A 13,187-nucleotide genomic window follows, 5' to 3' on the forward strand; every position below is an offset into this window, starting at 1 on the left:
ATCTGCATCTCAAAACATGCATGATGCAAACATTGTCACCTTGTACAACAATAAGGGGGAATCGCAGGGACTGCAGCAATTACCGAGGCATCTCCTTGCTAAGTATTGTGGGGAAGGTCTTTGCTCACATTGCTCTGACCAGATTGCAGACCCTGGCATCACACATCTATCCTGAGTCTCAGTGCAGCTTCAGAGCTGGTAGATCGACGGTCGACATGATTTGCTCACTTCAGCAGTTACAGGAGAAGTACTGTGAACAGTACAGACCACTCTACATTGTCTTTACATATGAACATACGAATTAGGAGGAGGAGTGGGCCGCTCGTCCCTTCGAGCCTGCTTCACCATTCAATAAGCTCATGGCTGAACTGATGACTCCACATTTCCATCTGCCTCCGATAACCTTTCACCCCCTTGCAGATAAAGAATCTATCCATCTCTCCCTTAAAAATATTCAAAGACTCTGCTTCCACCGCCTTTTGAGGAAGAAAATTCCAAAGACTCACGACACTCTGAGGGGGAAAATTGCTCCTCATCTCTGTCTTAAATGGGTGACCCCTTATTTTTAAACAGTGACCCCCTAGCTCCAGATTCTCCCACAAGGGGAAACATCCTTTCCGCATCCACCCTGTCAAAACCCCTCAGGATCTTGTATGTTTCAATCATGTCGCCTCTTTCTCTTCTAAACTCTAGTGGATACAAACCTCGCCTGTCCAATCTTTCCTCGTAAGACAGCCCGCCCATTCCATGTATTAGTCTAGTAAACCTTCTCTGTACTACCTCAATGTATTTACATCCGTCCATAAATAAGGAGACCAGTACTGTACTCAGTACTGCAGAAGTGGTCTCACCAATGTCCTGTATAGCTGAAGCATAACATCCCTAATATTGTATTCAATTCCCCTGGCGATAAATGATAACATTCTGCTGGCTTTCCTAATTACGTGCTGTACTTGCAGACTAATCTTTTGCGATTCGTGCACTAGGACACCCAGATCCCTCTGCATCTCAGATCTCTGCAATCTCTCACCATTTAGATAATATGCTTTTTTATTCTTCCGGCCATAGTGGACAATTTCCCACTTTCCCACATTACACTCCATTTGCCAGGTCTTTGCCCATTCACTTAACCTATCTATATCCCTTTGTAGCCCCCTTATGTCCTCATCACAACCTACTTTCCTCCCTATCTTTGTCATCAGAAAATTTAGCAACCATACTTTTGGTCCCTTCATCAAAGTCATTTCGAGAATTGTAGAATGTTGAGGCCCCAGCACAGATCCTTGTGACACACCGCTCGTTACTTCTTGCCAACAAGAAAATGACCCATTTATGCTGACTCTCTGTTTCCTGTCAGCTAGCCAATCTTCTACCCATGCCAATATGTTACCCCCGACACCATGAGCTTTTATTTTCTGCAATAACCTTTGATATGGCACCTTATCCTTCTGGAAATCGAAGTACAATACATCCACCGGTACCCCGTTATCCACAGCACATATAACTCCCTCAAAGAACTCCAATAAATTGGTTAAACATGGTTTCCCTTTCACAAAACCATGTGACTCTGCCTGGTTACCTTAATTTTTTCTAAATGCCCTGCTATAACATCTTCTGTAATCGCTCCTAACATTTTCCCTAAGACAGATGTAAAGCTAACTGGCCTGTCGTTTCCTCCTTTCTGTCTCCCTCCCTTTTTGAATAAATGAATTATATTCGCTACTTTCCAATCTAACAGAACCTTCCCGAAGCGAGGGAATTTTGGAAAATTAAAATCAGCGCATCAACTATCTCACTAGCCACTTCAGGACCTGGCGACTTGTCAGCCCGCAGCTCCAACAATTTGTTTAGTACCACTTCCCTGGTGATTGTAATTTTCTTGAGTTCCTCCCTCCCTTCCATTTCCTGACTTACAGCGAATACTGGGATGTTATTTGTATCCTCAATAGTGAAGACCAATCCAAAGTATCTGTTCAATTCATCTGCCATCTCTTAATTATCCATTATTAATTCCCCAGACACACTTTCCATAGGACCAACACTCACTTTGTTAACTCTTTTCTTTTTACAATATCTATCGAAACTCTTACTAGCTGTCTTTATATTTCTCGCTCGCTTTCTCTCGTACTCTAATTTTACTTTCCTTATCAATCTTTTAGTCAGTCTTGCTGTTTTTTATATTCTGTCCAGTCTTCTGACCTGCCTCCCATCTTTGCACAATTATAGGTGTTTTCTTTAAGTTTGATAGTATCTTTAACTGTTTTTGTTCACCACGGATGGTGAGTCCCACCTTTGGAATTTTTCTTTCTCGTTGAAATGTATCTATTCTGTGTATTCTGAAATTTTCCTTAAATGTCTGCCACTGAATCTCTTTTGACTTATCCCTTAACCTAATTTGCCAGTTCACTTTAGCTAGCTCTGCTTTCATGTCCCTATAATTACCCTTATTTATGTTTAAAATACCAGTCTGGGACCCACTCTCCTCTCCCTCAAACTGAATGTAAAATTCAATCATATTATGATCGCTACTACTTTGGGGCACCTTCACTATGAGGTCATTAATTAATCCTATCTCGTTGCACAATGCCAGGTCTAGTAGAGCCTGCTCTCTGGTTGGCTCCAGAACTTATTTTTCCAAGAAATTATCCCAAAAACATTCTATGTACTCCTCATCTAGGCTACCTCTGCCCATCAGAATTTTCCAGTCTATATGGAGATCAAAATCCCCCATAATTATTGCTGTACCTTTCTGACAAGCTACTATTATATCTTTTTTTATACCCCATCCTACAGTGTGATTAATGTTAGGTGGCCTGTACACCATTCCCACAAGTGACTTCTTGCCTGTATTATTTCTCATCTCAACCCAAACTGCTTCGACATCCTGATCTCCAGAACTCAGGTCATCCCTCTCTATTGCGCTAATACCATCATAAATTAACAGAGCTACCCCGCCACCTTTTCCAAGCTTCCTGTCCTTCCTAAATCCCATGTAACCTCCAATATTCACATCCCAATCTATGTCGCCCTGCAGCCATGTCTCTGTAATGACTATCAGATCGTACTTATTTATTCCATTTGTGCTCTCAGTTCATCTGTTTTGTTTCGAATGCTCCATGCATTCAGATACAGAACATTTAGTTTTGTCCTTTTATTATTTTTGTAACCTCTAGCCTTATCTGTTGATTTACTCTTTGATTTGTATGCTCTGTCCCTTCCTGTCACAGTCTGTTTATCATTTCTCATATTTATACCTTTCTCTCTTGCCTTGTCTCTCCTCCTTGATTCACCATATCTTCCCAATTTTGATCCCTTGCCCCCACTATTCAGTTTAAAACTGTCTCTACTTCCCTCGTTATGTGGCTCGCTGGAACACCGGTCCAAGCACGGTTCAGGTGCAGACCGTTCCAATGGTACAGCCACCTCTTTCCCCAGTACTGGTGCCAATGCCCCACGAACCAGAACCCACTACTACCACACCAGTCTTGGAGCCACGCATTAATTTTTCTAATCTTATTTGTCCTATGCCAATTTGCACATGGCTCAGGTAATAATCCAGAGATGATGACATTTGAGGTTCTCCTACTTAATTTGCTGCCTCGTTCCTCACACTGACTATGCAGAACCTCTATCCTTGTCCTGCCTATGTCGTTGGTACCGACATGGACCACGACAACTGGCTCCTCCCCCTCCCATTGTATGTTTCTCTCCAGCCCTGAGCAGACGTCCGGAATCCTGGCACCGGCAGGCAACACAGCCATCTGGACTCTTGCTCTTTGCAGCAGAGAACAGAGTCAATCCACCTTACTATGCTGTCTCCTACCACCACTACATTCCTTTTTTCTCAGTCTTTGAGCCGCAAACTTTTTTGTTAATTTTTTTTTCACCAGGTGGATGCATGGAGTGGACGGGGCAAGCCCCTCTTCCATTTCCCTGTCCCAAAATTCAATTTAATATTTGGTCCCCAGATAGGGGACGTATCAGATATTAAACTGATAAGAACAGATATCTTTTATTTTTATTTCCAAAATATACTTTATTCATAAAAATCTGCAAAAATTACATTGCCAGACAGTTTCAAACAGCACCAAAAAATACAAACATTGCAAGGGAGATCAGTTTCCTTCAATACTATCATGAGTTTCTTCACAACTCTTCCATTTCACTCTTGTAATGCCAATTACAGTTTCATATTTACAGTAAATGAAAATATCAACGATACAGTTCGAGGGGTTTCCCATGGATCCAGCCCCTCAGTTCAGCTTGGTGGGGGGACCATACACTGTAGTCTTTCCCCATTGAGCCTTTGCTGCTGATGCCCCAAGCTTTAGTGCGTGCCTCAGCACGGAGTCCTGGACCTTGGAATGTGCCAGTCTGCAACATTCGGTGGTGGACAAGTCTTTGCACTGGACGATCAGCAAGTTTCCGGCTGACCAAAGGGCGTCTTTCACCGAATTGATAGTCCTCCAGCAGCAGTTGATGTTTGTCTCGGTGTGCATCCCTGGGAACTGCCCGTAGAGCACAGACTCCTGTGTTACAGAGCTGCTTGGGATGAACCTCGACAAAAACCACTGCATCTCTTTCAATACATTCCAGGAGGAGGTGGGCGACTGTTTCTTCCCCACCACAGCCAACGCGGGGGCACTGTGAGGAGGGGGCGAGACTTCGGGTGTGCATGAAGGATCTGACGGGAAGGGCCCTTCTCACCACCAGCCAAGCTACATCTTGTTTGAAAGTTCTGCTGATGAGGCATTCCGCCAAATGACTTTGACGGTCTGCTCGGGGAACCATCCGACAGGATCCACCGTCTCTTTTTCCCGTAGGGCCTTGAGGACATTCCGTGCAGACCACTGCCTGACGGACCAGTGGTCAAAGGTGTTTTCCCGCAGAAACTGCTCCACGAAGGATAGGTGGTACGGCACGGCCCAACTGCATGAAGCGTTCCGCGGCAATGTGGCCAAGCCCATCCTTCGCAACACCGGGGACAGATAGAACCTCAGCACGTAGTGACACTTGGGGTTTGCGTACTGGAGGTCCACACACAGCTTGATGCAGCCGCACACGAAGGTGGTCATCAGGATGAGGGCCACGTTGGGTACATTTTTCCCGCCCTTGTCCAGAGATTTGAACATCGTGTCCCTCCGGACCCTGTCCATTTTAGATCCCCAGATGAAGCGGAAAATGGCTCGGGTGACTGCCACGGCGCAGGAGTGGGATATGGGCCTGACCTGCGCCACGTAGAGCAACAACGTGAGCGCCTCGCACCTGATGACCAGGTTCTTACCCACAATGGAGAGAGATCGCTGCCCCGACATGCCCAACTTTTGTCGTACCTTGGCTAATCGCTCCTCCCATGTTTTGGTGCACGCCCCGGCCCTTCCGAACCATATCCCCAGCACCTTCAGGTAATCTGACCTGACGATGAAGGGGACAAAGGATCGGTCAGCCCAGTTCCCAAAGAACATGGCCTCGCTCTTGCCGTGGTTAACTGTGGCTCCCGAGGTCAGTTCGAACTGGTCGCAGATGCTCATCAGTCTGCGCACCACAGCGGATTCGAGCAGAAGACGGCGACGTCATCCATGTCCAGGGACGTTTTAACCTGAGTGCCTCCACTGCCTGGGATTGTCACCCCTCCGATGCTTGTATCCTTCCTAACGGACTCAGCAAAGGGTTCAATACAGCAGCCAAACAAGACCGGGGAGAGAGCACAGCCCTGTCTGACTCCATATTTGATCGGGAAACTTTCCGATTCCCACCCGTTGATTGAAACTGCGCTACTGATGTTTGTGCAGAGTAGTTGGATCCAATTGCAGATTCCCTCCCAAAACCCCATTTTGGAAAGCACGTCCATCATATAGGTGTGCGATATCCTGTCAAAAGCCTTCTCCTGGTCCAGGCTGATGAGGTAGGTGTCCACCCTCCTGTCCCGTATGTGGGTGATCGTGTACCTGAGTGGGTAAAGTACAGGTCTGATCAGGGTGGATCACCAACTCCAGAGCAGACTTGACTCGACTGGCTATGACTTTTGACAGAATCTTGTAGTCAACATTAAGCAGTGAGATGGGCCGCCAATTTCTGATTTCTGCCCTCACCCCCTTCTGCTTGTAAATGAGGGAGATGATGCCTTTCCTCATGGATTCTGACATGCTGCCGGCCAGGAGCATAGTCTCGTATACTTCCAGCAGGTCCGGGCCGACCCAGTCCCACAGGGCCGAGTACAACTCGACCGGTAAGCTGTCGCTCCCGGGTGTTTTACTCGTCTCGAAGGACTCGACGGCCTTTGTCAGCTCGTCCAGAGTTAGCGGCTTGTCCAATCTCTCCCTCCTGCTGTCATCTAAGACCTCTGTGATAGATGACAGGATGGACTGGGATCTTCTGCTGTCTGTTTGCCTCGCGTCATACAGCCCAGCATAAAAGGATTTGCTGATCCGTAGTATGTCGGACTGCGAAGACGTTACCAAGCCATCTTCTTCCTTCAGGCTGCTGATAACAGAGCTCTTTCTGTGTACCTTTTGGAAGAAGTAACGCGAGCACGTCTCATCCTGCTCGTTGGAGCGGACTCTGGACCGGAAGATGATCTTGGAAGCCTCCTTGGCAAAGAGCGAGGCCTGCTGGCTCTTCACCTCTTGGAGGTCCTCTTTGACCTCGACCCCCATTGACTGCAACCGGAGTAGATTTTGCATAATTTTCAGGAGTCGGGACATTTCCCTCTGTCTCTCTCTCGCCCTCTGAACACCTTTGTGGATGAAGAACCTTTTGATGTTCTCCTTGATCGCTTCCCACCAGCGAACTGGAGACTCAAAGAGGGGTTTCACGGTCCTCCAACCTTTGTAATCCCTTTTGAGTTCCTCAACGTTCTCTGGGGTCAGCAGTGTAGCATTGAGCTTCCACGTCCCTCTGCCAACCCGCTGGTCGTCCTGTAAGTGACAGTCGGCCAGTAAGAGGACGGCTTGACGTCGGTGGATCCCACTGTGACAGCACGGGACACAAACAGGAAGTCAATCCTGGAACGGGCAGACCCGTCCGATCTTGACCATGTGTATCTGCGCTGCGCTCCGTCTGCAGGCTTACTGAAGACGTCGTGCAGTTTGGCATCTTTAACTGTTTCTATTAGTAATCTGGACGTAGCGTCCAGTTTGCTGTCGTCACTGCCGGATCGTCCAGCCGCATCGATGATGCAGTTGAAGTCACCGCCTAGGATGACCGGCCTGGACGTCGCCAGCAGCAGTGGGAGCTGCTGGAAGACGGTCAGCCGCTCGCTGCGTTGTACCGGGGCGTTGATCAACCGGAGCGGAGCGTTGTTGTACATCACGTCTGCTACGAGGAGGCGACCGCCCACCACCTCCTTAACTTCGGAGATGGTGAAGTTACCTCCCCGCAGCAGAATACCCAGGCCGGCGGAACGGCAATCATTACCCCCCAACCAGATCGATGGCCCGTGGGACCACCACCGCGACCACTGCCTGTAGGTGCTGAGGTGTGGTATTCCACACTCCTGCAGAAACAGTAGGTCAGCTTTGACCTTGGCAAGGTAATCCAAGGTTGAAACACATCGCGTAGTAGATTTAATGCTCCGCACATTAATGGAAGCATTTCTTACACCCATTTTTTTCTAAAAATTAGTTGTTGCTTCCCATACCATTTGTCCTCGTTAGTCCCAGTCCTTCGGGATGTTCCTGCATACACATCGTGTGCGCAAGCAGTTTCACGTTGGTTGGGCTCAGAAACCCGTCCTGATTTTTTCATGCAGGCTCTTTGAGCCTTAAACACTTTTTTTTATTTCCAAAATATACTTTATTCATAAAAATCTGTAAAAATTACATTGCCAAACAGTTTCCAAACAGCACCAAAAAATACAAAGACTGCAAGGGAGATCAGTTTCCTTCAATACTGTCATGAGTTTCTTCCCAACCCTTCCGTTTCACCATTGTCATGTCAATTACAGTTTTACATTTACAGCAATTGAGAATAACACTTACTGCAGATGTGCTTGCCCTGGATCACACTGGCATCCAGGAGCTCCCACATGCTGCAACTGTGACACATCACCTGTCCTGTCATCCTGAACGTGTTTCAATTAACTACTTAATTATTTTATTCAATAGTTTATTTTATTAAGCTTACTACTAGTTTGTTTACTATTTTAAACATGAGGACGAAAATGGACCTTAATCACTTGCCAGATGCTCATCAAACATGCAGCTTCTTCCAAACCAATCAACTACCTGCTTGCCTGTGATGTCATAGCTTAACAGATCCTCACCAAACAGCTCCTTCCACTGCACCGAAGCAAGAACCAAATCCTGTCAACTCACCCCAGCGGCTCTCTGTTTCCCTGCTCTCACTCTCCATTGTGATGTCACTCCTGCCGTGCTCCTCTCTCTCTCGCTCTGTCTCTGAGTCGGTGCTTTTACACACTTGTTAACTCTCTGTTCCGTCATGCTCTTCTGTCTCTGGTCCAAAATCTGACTCTGGTGGGATTTAAACCCACAACCTTTGAATGCTTTACTTTATCATTATTTAGAACTCCAACACGCTATCCATTGCGCCACAGAGCCACCCAAACTTCGAAGAACATCACCAAGGCCTTTGATCTTGTCAGCAGAGACGGACTCTTCAAACTGCGATGGAAACTCGGTTGCCCTCCTTAACTCTTGGGCATCATCTCTTCTTTCCACGAGAACATGCACAGTTCCATCAGTTCCAATGGAGCAACATCAGACACTTTCAAGATCAGCGGTGGGTAAAGCAGGGCTGCAAGCTGGCGTCAACTCTCTTAGGAACAGAGGAACATAGGAGAAGGCCATTCAGCCCGTCGAACCTGTTCTGCCATTCAATTCGATCATGGCTGGTCATCTACCTCAACGCCCCTTTCCCGTGCTATCCCCATATCCCTTGATGTCATGAGTATCAAGATTTCTAACAATTTCTGTCTTGAACATGCTCAATGATTGAACTGCCACAGCTCTCTGGGGTAGAGAATTCCAATGATTCACCACCGTCTGAGTGTAGAAATTCAACTCTATCTCAGTTTTAAATGGCCTACTCCTTATTCTGTGACTTGGCCCCCTGATTTTAAACTCACCAACCAGGGCAAACATCCTATCTACGTCCACACTGTCACGCCCTGTAAGAATTTTATCAGTTTCAATGAGATCACCTCTCATTCTTCGAAACTTTAAGGAATATAGGCCCAGTTTCCTCACAAGACAATCCCACCATCCCAGGGATTAGTCTGCTGACCCTCTGTTTCACTCTCTCTTTGGCAAGCATCTCCTTCCTGTTGGAGAAATTTTCTTAGCTTTGCTAATTATTACTTACTTTGTAGAAGCAGAAAAGCAGGACACAGCTTGTAGCTAATCTAACCACAACCAACGGTCATAAATTGTAGACAGAGCAGTTAACCACAATCAGACGTTACGGTCAGATATGGTGTCTGGAGTGGGCATTGAATTAAGGAACTAGCTTGTTATTGTTGAAACTGATGTTTTGCTGACCTTGGACCCTGCATGGTGCACCGTTACGTAGGCAGTCTTGTGGGTGCTTATCTAATTGTGAAATTGTTAGCTCTAACGTTTTTATACTGTATAAGTCCACGGCGATCTGTAGCTCTTTGGGAGTAGTGCTGGACCGCATTTATGGAAGTTGTTATTGCCCTTGATATCATGCAATAAAGTGTTTGTTCTCAACGTCTGAGTCCGGAGAATTTGTTCAACAATTGGGCACAAGCTGGATTTTCTCCAACACTTCCTCAGATGAGGAGACCAAACTATGCACAATACTCCAGCGCGGTTTCACCAAGGCTCTATACAATTGCAACAAGACATCTTTACTCCCGCACTCAAGACCCCTCGACCCTCGTGTGAAGGCCAACATACTATTTGCCTTCCTAATTGATTGCTGCACCTGCACAAGAGCTTTTAGTGTCTCAGGAACAAGGACACCCAGGTCCCTTTGGACATCAACACTTCCCAAACTCTCACCATTTAAGAAATACTCTGTCTTTCTGTTTATTCCACCAAAGTGGATAACTTCACACTTATTCACATTATATTCCATCTGCCATGTTCTTTCCCATTCACTTAGCCTCTCCAGGTTCCCTGGAAGCCTCTCTGCATCCTTCTCACAGCTTACACTTCACCTAGCTTTGTGTCATCTGCAAACTTGGAAATATTACATTTAAGCCCTACATACAAATCATTTATTTCGGTTGTTCACAGCTGTGGCTCCAACACTGATCCTTGCAGTACCCCAATAGTAACAGCCTGCCATCCTGAGAAGGACCCGTTATTCCTGCTCTCTGTTTGCGGTCTGTTAAACAATTCTCAATCCATCCCAGTATATTATCCCCAATCCTATGTGCTCTAATTTTGTTTACTCACCTCCTGTGTGGGACATTACCAAAGCATCCACTGGTTCTCCTTTATCTGTTCTACAGGTAACATCCTCAAAAAACTCAACAGGTTTTTTCAAACCTGTTTACTTTTAATAAATCTATGTTGACTCTGCCCAATCATATCATTATTTTCTAACTGTCTAGCTATCACATCCTTTATAATTGGTGTATTCTTCTCCATGCTGCTATGGAACACTTTCAGTGACTCAGATGGGGGTTTTCATCTGTATATCAGAGCTGACGACAAGCAGTTCATCTTGGCAAGACTCCACTTGGACGTAGAGTCTTGGACGTAGAGACTCCACTTTCCATCAACATTGACAACATCACTTTGGAGGTTGTCAACAGCTTCACATACCTTGGATCAACAATCACCAGCAATCTGTACCTTGATACTGAAATCAGCACCAGGATTGCCAATGCTGCAGCTGTCATGTCAAAGTTGAGAAGACGGGTTTGAACCGACAGCAAACTGACCGAAAATACAAAGCTCCGCGTGTACCAGGCTTGTGTTCTCAGCACCCTCCTTTATAGTAGAGAATCATCAACAACTTATACAAGCCAAGAAAAGCAGCTGAACAGCTTCCACCTCCACTGCCTCAGATGGATATTGGGCATCTCCTGGCAGGACAGAGTGCCGAATGAGGAAGTACACCAGCGTGCAGGGATCCGCAGCATGTTTGCCCTCTTGAGTCAGAGGCGGCTCTGTTGACTGGGCCAAATGAATGACAGTCACATTGCCAAATACATGCTCTGTGGTGAGCTTGCTGTCAGCACGAGACCAAAAGGTCAGGGAAAAAATCAAGTCATTTGGAGAGGTTTGAGTTAATTAAGGAGAGTGGGCATGGATTTATAAATGGAAGTTCATGCTTGATGAATCTAATTGCATTTTATGATAAACTATCTGAGAACGTTGATGAAGGGAATGCAGTGGATGTTGTTTATATGGATTTTACGAAAGCATTTTATAAAGTACCACATAAAAGGGTGGTTCATGGATTAGGAGGGTCAGTGACCATTTGGATAGTAAATTGGTTTAAGGACAGAAAACAGCGAGTCATATTAAATGTTTCTTGGTCAGACCGGAGGATAGTCGACAGTGGTGTTGCCCAAGGGTCAGTGCTGCAACCACTGCTTTTTTTTGATGCAGATTAATGATTTGGATCTTGGAAAATTAACTGCCTGAAACAGGATAGTTATTGGCTAGTCGGATGGGCAGACAGGTGGCAGATGGAATTTAATAGTGACAAGTGTGAGGTGATGCATTTTAGCAGAAGGAATAGGGAGAGGCAATATATACTCAATGCGACAGTTCTGAAGAGTGTGCTGGAATAGAGGGACCTGGTGTACATGTCCATCATTCTTTGAAGTTGGCAAGACATATTGCGAGAGTGGTTAGCAAAGCATGTGGGATCTTGGGCTTTATAAATAGAGACATTGAGTACAAAAGCAGGGTTGTTATGCTGAACTCTGGTGAGGCCCCAATTGGAGTGTTGCATCCAGATCTGCTCACCAATCTTGAGAAAGGATGTGCAGATTCTTGAGAGGATGCAGAGGAGATTTACCAGAATAGTTCCAGGGATGGAGGGTTTTAGTTTAAAGGTTAGGTTAGAAAAACAGGGTTTCTTCTGCCTGTATCAAAGGAGATTGAGGGGAGAATGGATAGAGGTGTCGAAGGCTCTGACAGTTTTAGATAAGTTGGCAAGGAAAAATTGTTCCCATTAACTATTGGTACAAGGACTAGGGGATTCAGATTGAAGGTTTTGGACAAGAGACGCAGGGGGAATGTGCGGAAGAACTTTTTTACACAGTGATTGGCAATGATCTGTAACTCGCTGCCCCCGAGGGCGGAGGAAGTGGAGACAATCGTTGGTTCCAAAAGGAGTTTCGATGGGCATTTGAAGGAAATAAATTTACAGGGCTAGGGGGATCGAGCAGACGAGTGGGACTGACTGGATCGCTCCATGGAGAGCTGGCCTGTACTCGATGGGGCGAATGGCCTCCTTCTATACCACAAATGACCCAATGACTCGATGAGTCTATGTCACTCTCAGAATCAAGACAACAGAGTGACAGATTTAACACAACATTATAACATATGTTTGGTTTGACAAATTCAATAATAACGCGTCTCCACTCCTAGTATTTCTAAATCCCACACATTCACTATCATGTGAACAATTATTTCCTGTTGTGTCTCTCTCACATTTGTAAACTTCACGATATTGGAGTGAGGTGACATCTACTGGTGGGAAGCAAGAACTGCAACCAAGCAGCAGAAACTCCACAGTCTGTCAGGGTTAAAGAAACATTGCAATATGAGGAAATAGTGAAGGGGTTTGATCGGGTTGATGGAAACATGATTCCACTTGTGGTATCGTATGAAGCAAGGGCCGGAAATATAAAATTGTCGTTAATAAAAGAAATGAGGAATTCATGAAAAATGCATTTGCTTAGAGAATGGTTATAGAGATATACAGCACTGATATAGGCCCTTTGGCCCACTGAGTCTGCACTGACCATCAACCACCCATTTATACTAATCCTATGTTAACCCAGAATTCCCTACCACATCCCCACATTTCTCCTATCACCTACCCTCGGGCCAATTTACAACAGTCAATTTATCTATCAACCCACAAGTCTTTCGTTGTGGGAGGAAACCAGAGAACCTTGTGGAAGCCCACATAAACAACTTGCAAACTCCACACAGGCAGTATACATAACTGAATCGGGGTCATTGAAGTTGTGAAGCTACAGTGCTCACCACTGCACCACCCTTAGAATGTGG

At 45.8% G+C, this 13,187-nt stretch overlaps 1 non-coding gene and 1 pseudogene across 1 annotated transcript; both read right to left on the minus strand.

Moving 5' to 3' along the window:
* Positions 1-3,876: 3,876 nt before the first annotated feature.
* LOC137363835 (U2 spliceosomal RNA) lies at positions 3,877-4,033 on the minus strand (annotated as a pseudogene).
* A 4,433-nt stretch (positions 4,034-8,466) lies between these two features.
* trnar-ucu (transfer RNA arginine (anticodon UCU)) lies at positions 8,467-8,558 on the minus strand. The gene is given in 2 exon segments: positions 8,467-8,502; positions 8,522-8,558. It is a non-coding gene; the product is annotated as a tRNA-Arg (tRNA).
* Between the last annotated feature and the right edge of the window lie 4,629 nt (positions 8,559-13,187).

The sequence above is a fragment of the Heterodontus francisci genome, unplaced genomic scaffold (genome assembly GCF_036365525.1).
Source record: "Heterodontus francisci isolate sHetFra1 unplaced genomic scaffold, sHetFra1.hap1 HAP1_SCAFFOLD_221, whole genome shotgun sequence".
Classification (NCBI taxonomy): Eukaryota; Metazoa; Chordata; class Chondrichthyes; order Heterodontiformes; family Heterodontidae; genus Heterodontus; species Heterodontus francisci.